Source organism: Crocodylus porosus, unplaced genomic scaffold (assembly GCF_001723895.1).
Source record: "Crocodylus porosus isolate Cpor-Errol unplaced genomic scaffold, CroPor_comp1, whole genome shotgun sequence".
Taxonomy (NCBI): Eukaryota; Metazoa; Chordata; order Crocodylia; family Crocodylidae; genus Crocodylus; species Crocodylus porosus.
Window position 1 is genome coordinate 32,735,442 of NW_017728906.1, and position 10,556 is coordinate 32,745,997.

Consider the following 10,556-nt stretch of genomic DNA (forward strand, 5'->3'; position numbering starts at 1 on the left):
AGTTTCTACCCATTAGGGTTGTTAACTTCACATGTGAACTTTTTGACTGTTGCTTTTTGGTCCTGTGAGAGAAAGCAGTGCATAATTAGGTGGAAAAGTACACATAACTTCCAATATTATTAGAATAATGCCTTCACTTCTATGAAAATTATTCTTTCTTGTCTTACTTATGGAGATATTTTGCCTGTCTAATACTTAGCATACTTTGCCAATGTACCACAGCACTAATACTTACCAGACAGTGCAGGAGGGAGTATTCCCCGCCCCCCCCCCCGAGGTACAATGCTATACAAACTGCCTGCAGAGCACATGCCAGCTAGCCACATCACAGGATATGGACAGGCCCAGGAGTGGGATCTAGGGTGGGGGGAACAAGATATGGGGCTGGGCTGGGTCCTCATGGGCTAGGCTTCCTTCCTAGGGGAAGGGCAGTAGTTCCCCCAAAAACACATTTTCTCACTGCTTCCACCCCCCAGTCACCCTGAAAAGCATGACTAGCACTTCCCCCCACCCCAAAATCCAATCTCAAATCCCATTTTATTAAAACTTGAGACCTTCCTGAACTTAATTTCTCTTTATTTCTTTTTAAATTCTTTCTTTTTTTAACTTATTTTTATTTTATCCTTCAGTAGCTGGCTTCCTTCATTTCACCACCCGCATTTCCTTTCCAACTCCCATTTCATTACTCACCTATAGCCCATTAACCCTACCTCAAAGCTTCATGTTCCTGTCCATGTAACCCATCTCTCTTATACCCCCACCTACAGCAGAGACAGAAGCCTGACCTGGCTCACCAGCCCTGTAGTGGCAACTCACAAATGTAGTGTCTCCATTTTCCTGAACAGGGACCAAATCAGCCCCCCAGTGAGACCCCCTCAGGCCCCAGGGGAGGCGCACCTAGGCCAAGGGTCAGGGAGGATCTAGTCTGGGAACTTCTAGAGGGACTGGATGTATTTAAATCAACTGGTCCGGATGATCTCCACCCCAGTGCTGAGGGAATTAGATGACGTCATTGCGGGACCACTGGCATGGCTTTACGAGCACTCGTGGTGCTCTGGTGTCATGTCAGAGGACTGGAAGAGGGCCAATGTGGTTCCCATCTTCAAAAAAGGGAAGAAAGAAGACGCAGGAAGCTATAGGCCAGTTAGTCTTACCTTGATCCTGGGTAAGCTTTTTGAGAGAATTATCCTGGCACATATCCACGAGGGGGCCAGCAGGGGAGATTATGCTTAGGGGCAACCACATGGGTTCATTAGAGGCAGGTCCTGTCAGACCAACCTGGCGGCCTTCTGTGACCAGGTCACCAAATCCTTAGATGCAGGGGTAGCAGTGGACATAGTCTTTCTGGACTTTTGGAAGGCCTTTGACACTGTCTCACACCCCGTTCTCATTAAGAAACTGGTGGACTGTGGTGTCGACACCCATACAGTCAAATGGGTCGCCAACTGGCTGGAGGGCCACACCCAGAGAGTGGTGGTGGATGGGTCATTTTTGACCTGGAGGGATGTGGGCATTGGGGTTCTGCAGGGCTCGGTCCTCGGGCCTGCACTGTTCAACATTTTCATCAGTGACTTGGACAAGAGGGTAAAAAGCACCCTGTTCAAATTTTCCGATGACACTAAGATGTGGGGGGATGTGGGCACGCTAGAAGGGTGGAATAGGCTACAATTGGACCTAGACAGGTTACAGGGGTGGGTGGATGAGAATAGGATGGGATTCAACACCGACAAGTGCAAAGTGATGCACCTGGGGAGGAAGAACCAGCACCATACCTACAGGCTGGGGAACTCCCTTCTCATCAGTGCAGAGAAAGAAAAGGATCTTGGTGTCATCGTTGATACCAAAATGAACATGGGCCGGCAGTGTGGGGATGCAGTCAGGAAGGCCAACTGCACCTTGTCATGCATCCACAGATGCATCTCGAGCAGGTCCAGGGAGGTGATCCTCCCCCTGTATGTGGCACTGGTCAGGCCACAGCTGGAGTACTGCGTCCAGTTCTGGGCGCCGCACTTCAAGAAGGATGCGGACAACATGGAGAGGGTCCAGAGGAGGGCCATTCCCATGATCAGGCAGCATCAGGGCAGGCCCTAGAAGGACAGGCTACGGAACCTGAACCTGTTCAGCCTCCACAAGAGAGGGATGAGGGGGGATCTAGTGGCCTGTTACAAACTAGCCAGAGGCGACCAGCAGGCACTGGGGGAGCCCCTGTTCCGCTGAGCACTCCCAGGAGTGACTGGAAATAACGGTCACAAGCTGGAAGAGGGCAAGTTCAGGTTAGATATCAGGAGGCGCTACTTCACTGTCAGGGTGGCTAGGATCTGAAACTAACTTCCAAGCGAAGTGGTGCTGGCTCCTACCTTGGGGGTCTTTAAGACAAGGCTTGACAATCACCTTGCTGGGGTCATTTGACCACAGTACTCTTTCCTGCCAAGGCAGGGGGTCAGACTTGATGATCTGCTCAGGTCCCTTCCAACCCTACTAACTATGAAACTATAAAACAGGGGAAGAATGATCTATAATGCATGTAGAGAAGGAGGCGAATAGTGTTATTACACTAACCATTCTTATCAGAGATTCAGAATTCAGCCAGGGCCTCATTAAATTCTGTCATTGGGCTAATTAGGTGGGCTTCATACCTAACAATCAGGGAAAGGGGAGGAAAGAACCTTCTTTGTTTCAGGGAAAGTGGCTCAGGTGACGAGGTAGTAGGTCTTAAACCTGCAAAAATAAAACCAGAAAAGCTCTACCTGGATCCATCAACTTAAGCTGTTGTGAGCTGAGATCATACAGGGATGGGTGCCTTGCTCAGTTATTTCTTATTGTTGCTCTGTTTATTAGAAAATATAAATTGTGTCACCACACCTGGGAATAGTAAGACCTACCTTCAATGGGCTTCGGTTGTCTAAGAAGCATTAGGATCCCGTTGCCTACTGAACTGCTTTGGCTGAGGCACCTTGGACTATCTCATTGCAAAACAACAGACTTTTAAAGAATTTTACCCAAGAGGCAGAGAAAGCTGAGATGCACTTGAAATTTCATTGCTGCATTTTTCTGTGTGCAAAGACACCTTTCCGCCCCCCAGAAAAGGAGGTCTAGACAAACATCTTGCTGGGGTCGTTTGACCTCAGTATTTTTTCCTGCCAAGGCAGGGGGTTGGACTTGATGATCTGCTCAGGTCACTTCCGACCCTACAAACTATGAAACTGTGGCTCCTAGTCAGGCCCCTGATTTGCCAGCCTCTAGTGACAAGTTATAGCTGTGAAGGTGGGGGACAGCCAGAGAAGGTTTTTAGCCTTAAGGTGCGACTGCTTCAAACTTGAACTAGCCCTAACACCAATCAACATCGGAGCTGGTCAAAGCGCAACATGTAACAAAGTCCTTAGTTACAAAAGAAAGAGTGTCTCACCAGCCACTGAATAAAACAGCAGCTGGAACCGCTCTCAGAAGCAGAGACAAAGTGATTCTCTGAAGAAGAATCCATATATAGAAAGGAAAGAAGGATCCTGGACTCTGTTGCCCATAGAAAACTGAAGTTGTGAGGAAATGAAAGTATGGATATCATTACAGGTGTTTTATTATCTAGTTTTGCATATTTTTGTCCTAGCTAAGGGAAAGCAGGATTGGTCTTAGAATACTTACAAAATCTGTAAAAAGGTGGTTAGCCATGTTAGTCTGAAGTCTAGGCAGAAAGTAGAATATCTGAATGAATGGCATTAATAGCATTTGACAAAATTAAGCTGTTACCTATGAAACCCCATGCCTCTTTGAACCAGTTAGTCCCTAAGGTACCACCCTCGCCTACCTTCTGCATCAAAAAATCTGTACATCTGTTATCTCTCTCTTCCCCAAGTCCATAGAAAGGCAGACTATATAATGTAATTTATTAATTGTAATGTGCTTTGCAGAATCAGGAATGGAATGCACAGTAATTTAAGAGTATAGAACCTCAAAAATGTATTGAAGGAGATCCTTAAATTTTGTGTAGGACTTAGAAAAACTGTAAAAAGTTTACAGATCCCTAAATATCATTATCATGATTTGAAGGACAAAAAGGTTCTTAGATATTGCTGAAGAAATTTCTACTAACTAACTTAATTATTCTACCAGACATTGTAACTGTGCTATCAAAGGAGAAGAATAAACCTCGTTTCACACAGAGTATGTTTGTAAAACAGCATATGCAATTTATTACCAGGAACAGGCATTTATTGCTTATTAAAGTCTATCCTGGCTTTTGAAAATGAAATTACTTCATACACAGGAAAAAGGTGTATATGATATGTTATTTCAGGTCTATTTTCAAAACATTAAAAATTCTAAGACTATTTTATAGGTCAGCTCAGTAATCAATATTAATTTTAAAAGGCATTTGATCACTCAAAAAAGCAAAGGTTAATCTTTGGGACCACAATGGACATCATTTGCAAACTTCATTATGGTAATGTTCTGCTAGTTTTCACTTTGGTTTTAAAGATTGCAAAACTAGAGCCATGTAAAAACATTGTAGGTCATGGCACTTCATATTTGCATTTTGAAAGCTGTATCCCTGATATGCCGTATGAAGACTAGGTTAAGCCAACATATCAAGATAACTTCTACTGTGAGAGGGTTTTCAGTCCCTTTCCTAAATCACAGCAATTCCCTCTGGGAACTGAGCACAATTTTAAGCTGTAATTCAGTTTACAGCAGTTAAAATACATAATTTGATATTCAACTGAAATAAAAAAAACCTACCTGTGTCAGGGGGTTATCTTATTTAGCAGATTTTTTTGACATTAAAATCCTAATCTGTTCTCCACCATCTTATTTCTAGGTTGGCTGATTTCTAGGTTTCCATTTTATTCATCTTCATTTGTTTGCTCAGAGGACAATACATTAAGAAATTGAGAAAAAGATCAACAGATAAAAGGCAAAAATAGAAGATGGAACCAAAGATGACTTGCAGTATAGAATATGGTGGGAAACCTATATGGTTCCATCATGTACCACTTGATATTAGAGAAAGCTTGAAGGGAAACCATGATAGGTATTAAAGCAGCAGAAAAAATCAAAAGTGGACATACACAAGGACCAGTAGCAATTAACAGACTGGCTTGCATATAGGTAGCAGCTGAAGTACTGCCAACATGATCTGGAGAAATGTTTGAGCAGCTGCTGACTAAGCTAGTGGAAGAGATAATAAGTATGAATGCACAGAAAGAAAGCTCAAGGGGAAATAGAAAAGCTGTGGCAGGTCCAGAGAGAGAGAGAGAGCGCTACCTCTATAAGAAGAGAGATCTATCATGCAGATAGATGCATTATCCTTTTCTTATGACCCTCATGCCTAGGGACATAAGTTACACATAAACTCATTTAAGTGATCAGAAACTGGTTTAAACCTATAACAGAACAGAAGCTCACTGCACATAAATCAATTTCAAAATGGCTGAAACTGCTTTAAAATAAACCTGGCTGACTGTAGTATCAGAATTAATTGATTTAGGTCAAACTAGTTTCTGGAACTTCTGTCCCAGATCCCTTCCTGGTTCAAGTTAAATCAGAGTCCCCCAGCATCCCCAACATGCTTTACAGCCCTGGGCTGAGCTGTGCTGTTTGCTCCAGAAAGCAGGCCTGGCCCTGACTCTCTACTCCCTAGCTAGAGCAATGACAACTGTCTCACTGGCCTCAGTGACTGCCCCTCCCTCCCCCCCCCGCCAGTCTCCCTTCCAGGCAAAACCCTGCTGGAGTATGGAAGGAGGGTTAAACTTACCTTTTCCTGAATACAGAGCTGCCTTGGTCTGCTTACTTAGTGCTGGCTGTGACTGTGACAAATCCCAGAAGCATCTGGAAGCAGGAAGAGGAAGTGATAAGCAACCTGCAGAGTCCTGCTATTGTGATTTTGGAGTGCAAATCCCAGAGACCTTGGAGGCAGCAGGCAGAGGAAGCAAACACACAGCCTATGCTTGCTACATACTGGAGAGCCATGCTCTAGTGCTTCCTGGCTTTTAACTTGAGCCACTGCAGGCATATGCCTGCATTTCCTGAATCAAAAGTGAATATCTGTTCATTTGCTTATTGATTCAATCTTTGCAGCTTAGCCTAAACTGCAAAGACTGAATTAATTCAGCCTCGAGCTTTTTGACTGTGCGTACTTAGCCTATGAGCCTTTCCTTATAAAAGGTCCCTTTATGACCTTTCTGCTAAGCTCTCACTAGGTCAGTCTTTCACCCATATTATTTATTATATTAAATATAACATAAGGTATCATAACATATACACTTCTGAGATATCACTTTTATGAAATGTTTGAAAAATATAAATCTATCCATTCATATGTGGGACATATACATGCGTGGGTATGGGTATGTATGGATGTTTAGACTGTATAAAGCAGGGGTGTCTAACAATTCAGTTTGAATAATTAGTCTCTTTGGGCATCCAAACAAGCCTGCACATGCCTTTTGCAGCACCTCAAAGCAGTTTGAGATGCTACTAGAGGCAAGCTGGGAACAAAAAAGTGTTCTCTGCACTTCATGTTTGCAGCACTGACTCTAAATTTGGTACTTGGAAATCCAGGTATCAAAAAATAGCCTGCAGAAAAAAGCAGGGCAGGACATGGTACAGGACCATGCCATGAGGCAAACCAGCAGTGGATCCTCCAGAGATGCTCTGGTATGTGGCCATAGTGTCTCTGCAGTGCTACTGTTGCCCCAGCATGCATCCTTTGTATGCAAGGCAAATAGAAGTGGGCAAGGCAGAGGTGGGACCCAGCCCATGGTACTGTCCCAGGTAAGCAGGGACTGGGCTTGGGGGGCTGTGTGGTTTCTGGGGGGGAAGGTTATAGGTGTGGGGTGTTTGGGTGGGTGTGTGGGGAGTGGCAGAGGGTGTAGATGGAATGTCAGGCTTGTGGGGGGGGCACCACATATCCACCCCTGCCACCCTTGCAGCATCAGCACAGGTGATGACCCCAGGCTCTAGCTCTAGCTCTAGCTCCCCCTGGCTGAGGTCCAGGAGAAGCTGGGCAGGGTCATTTTGCCACAAGTGGCACAACTTGCCCCACACCAAAGTGAATGTCCAGGCATGTATGCTGAGGCAAAAATCCCTGCACAAATTCGTGCCGCTCCTATTTGAGCTGCTGCAACCACACATACCTGTATGTGTGAACATACCCTTTGACTTTCTGAACTACCAGCATGGCCAGGAGGAGAGGCCTGCCTCAGACTTTGGTAGACATGGCAATCAGCAGCAGGAGGGTAAGCAAGGGCTGTCACAGCCCCAGTTGCCCTCCAGCCACTTCACCTGTCTGCATTGCTGCAGGCCCAGCCCTTTGGCTGCTCGCCCTAAAGCTAATGGTGCCACTGTAGCATTGGACACACAGACGTAGGAGCTCTAACTTGGGGTATGCAGCAGGGACTAGAGCTGCTGTCATATACCTCCAATAGGAGTTGAAAATATTGCCACCACTGGGTATTCTGGGTCAGAGCTAGAGCTGTCATCACCACTGCCAGCAGAGCTGTTGTCCTCCACCGTCAAATGATCTGGGTTAGAGTCAGAGTTGCTGCTGCTTCTGCTGCCCAAGTTTCTTCATGCCCCAACCTGTATCTGGCCCATGAGGAGCCCTGCAATCTGGACCTAGCCTGGAGCACAAGATGAATTTGACACCCCCAGTATAAACTATAAAATGATGAATAATATATTTTAAAAGAAAATATATTGTTCAGGCTAAATGTAGAAAATACACCATAAAATTATGATATAGAAATAAGCTTCTTGGTGAATTTAACTAAACTCAAATGGTTTTGACCTTTAAATATATGAGATGGGCACCCTGTTTGATCTTGATAGGATTGGATGTATGATCATTGCATATGTTTACTTTTCAAAATTAATTAAAGGTCATAGGCTTTGTTTTAAATAAAAATGCTAAAGGTGAATGGCAGAGATTAAATGAAAATTGAATAATCCCAGGTTTGTTTGATGAATGGGTCTACTATATAGATTGCTGGATAGATGAATCAGAAAGAAATCTTACTATCTTAGTTAAGTATTTTCCTCCCTAAATAACATATCTGGCTGAAAATATTATTCTGCTTCATTCCTTTTATGCTTCTTAGGTTATACATCAGCCACTGAAGTGATATCCTGACACCGGTGAAGTAAGTGACAAGACTCCCATTAATTCCAATAGGGCCAGGATTTCAGCTTTGAAATCTGTTCTGAGAGTGCTGCTGTCCTTGTTTTCATTTTATAACAACTTCATAGCTCAATTATTAAACAACAAGATCTTAGAAAACTCATATTGTCATTAGTTAAAAAAAAAGCATGCATCTATTTAGGGTCATTATATGCCACCCTTATTCCCACCTGTGAACACTTATTTGCATGTGTAATTCTGCTGACTTCAAGGGGGGGATACTTGAGGCCAGATTCTGTTCCAACTATTAGGCACCTATGAGTGGACTTAGATGCCTAAATTCAACCTTATCCCATCAAGTCTGCATCCCTGAAAAACTGTTAATATACAAAAGGTGCTTGTGTCCTCATCCTGCTTGCTAGACTTTTATTTTTTGAGACTCAGTCTTCAGAGTAAGATGATGGTATATTGCAAAAGTAGATGCATTCATGGATTTTCAGAGACTTGAACAGACTAGAATAGAATTGCATTTAGACCCTATAACAGGTCATCCTCCCCAGTGCCATCTTCCCTGTTATCTGTACCTTACGAGGGCAGGCCTTGAGGTCTTGTGGTCTTAAGGTTCTTGTGTCCCACTCTCTACTCATCTGCCACGTCTTGATGGAAATTATTATACTGATGTTCTTGTAAGCGGGAGACTGCCTATTGTATTCTTATGTTGGGGTCTTCCACCTCCACAGACCTTGACCCCTGTCTTTCTCTAGCTAGGGCTCCCTGTCTAAATCTACCAAACAAGGTTTGACTCTGATGCACTAGCCCTTTTTCCCTTGCCTTGAGGCTTGTGGCCCTCCTTTCTGCTCCAGTCTGGAGCCTGACCTAGAGGCCCAGCCACTCACCCCACAGCCAGGGGGTCACAAGCCTAAGGCCATGGAATGGCCTTGAACTCACACTGTCCCAGTACAAAAAAAACCCCCAAAATCGCACCTCAGGTACACCAGACCACTCTGGCCTTTTAGGATCATGCCATCTGGTGTTGGGGTCAGTGCACCCCAAAACCTGCACCCACACTGGTGCCAGGGCCTATGTACCCCAAATACTGCAACTTCTCTGGCACTGGGATTAGTGCACCCCAAATCCTGTGCTCACATTGACGCTGGGTCCCCATGTTGTAGTGGGGTCCAAATGAGGCCTCCTCTTTCCCCAGTAGCCTCACCCAAACCACTGGTGTTATTCAATAACAAAAAACATATAAACAGTCCTGTCCATGAGCAATAACCACCACCAAGAAAAAACATGATTAAAGAAGGCAGCACGCTGGCTTACATTTATGCAGGGGTTCATGCTTCATCTCCCCTTCTTCTGGGGTTGCTGCCATCTCTCAGGGGTCCTCTATAGTTCCCCTCCTCCAGCCTTTGCACTGTTCACCAAGCCTTTCCGTGGAGCTCTGGGATGCACTCCTTCCCTTTGGCTGCTGGCCCCTACTGCTGCTCAGCCTAGGGTTTTTATAGTCCTGGCCTGCCCCCTTCTGGTCACCTGACTAGCTGGCCAGACTCAGCTTTTAACCCCCACCTTACCGGCATGCTGTGCCCAAAAAGTTCAGGCCTTAAAGGCTAGGGTTCCCTGTTACAGACCCATACGTCTAATAGGTGGAATGGGAGCTGATACTTGAAGACTAAATCATGACTCAGCTAAGGGTAGTGTTGTGCATAGGAGCATCCTCCTCTTAAGCCTGTTATCTACATCAATTTTCTACATCAGAGGTAATAGCACGGTTGGGGAAATAGGCTCCTCAGACCTTCATTTCTTTCATCATGTTGATGGGAGCCTTGGTTCCATACTGTTCAGTGCAGTTGAAGGTACCAGCATTTGGGGTAACATGTCTTTCTGGTACAGACATGGGGTATTTCACTCCCCCATGGCTACAGCATGAACTCAGAGCTTTGGTGGGACTGCACTGTCTCCTCATTAGACAGAAGCACACTGACACATTGTTCCTGACACTGGGTATATCATTATTAGAGGTTTACTAAAATTGAGGCAGCTGCCAGCCAATTTCACAGGCAGACTGCAGGCCAAGCAGCCATTTTTGCCAGCAGAGCATGGCACGCCCCCTATGCCTCTGACTGGCAAAGGGCACCCAATGGCCCCACACTTCACTGCTGACTGGCCATGAGGCTGTCAGTCATGCAGTCCCCACCCCTCACTATCAATTAGTGGCAAGGGGTGGGGCTTTATGATGGACGACCCTCACAGCCAATCAGCAACAAGGGACTGAGGGGGAGATGGAAGCCATCTTATCATCTTGGCAGCCCCTCCCCCCCTTCCCCATCCAGCGGGCTGCACAGCTGGGCCACAGTGGCTACAAGAACAGCTAGCTGCCAGTATTTTATTATCAGTGAGTTTTTTGTGTTTTTTTCAAGGAGCCTGCCAAAAGCAGACCCCC

At 45.2% G+C, this 10,556-nt stretch overlaps 1 long non-coding RNA gene across 1 annotated transcript; it reads left to right on the forward strand.

Moving 5' to 3' along the window:
• Positions 1-5,999: 5,999 nt before the first annotated feature.
• LOC109305876 lies at positions 6,000-8,302 on the forward strand. Its single transcript, XR_002099750.1, has 2 exons — positions 6,000-6,031; positions 8,094-8,302. It is a non-coding gene; the product is annotated as an uncharacterized LOC109305876 (long non-coding RNA).
• Positions 8,303-10,556: the final 2,254 nt, after the last annotated feature.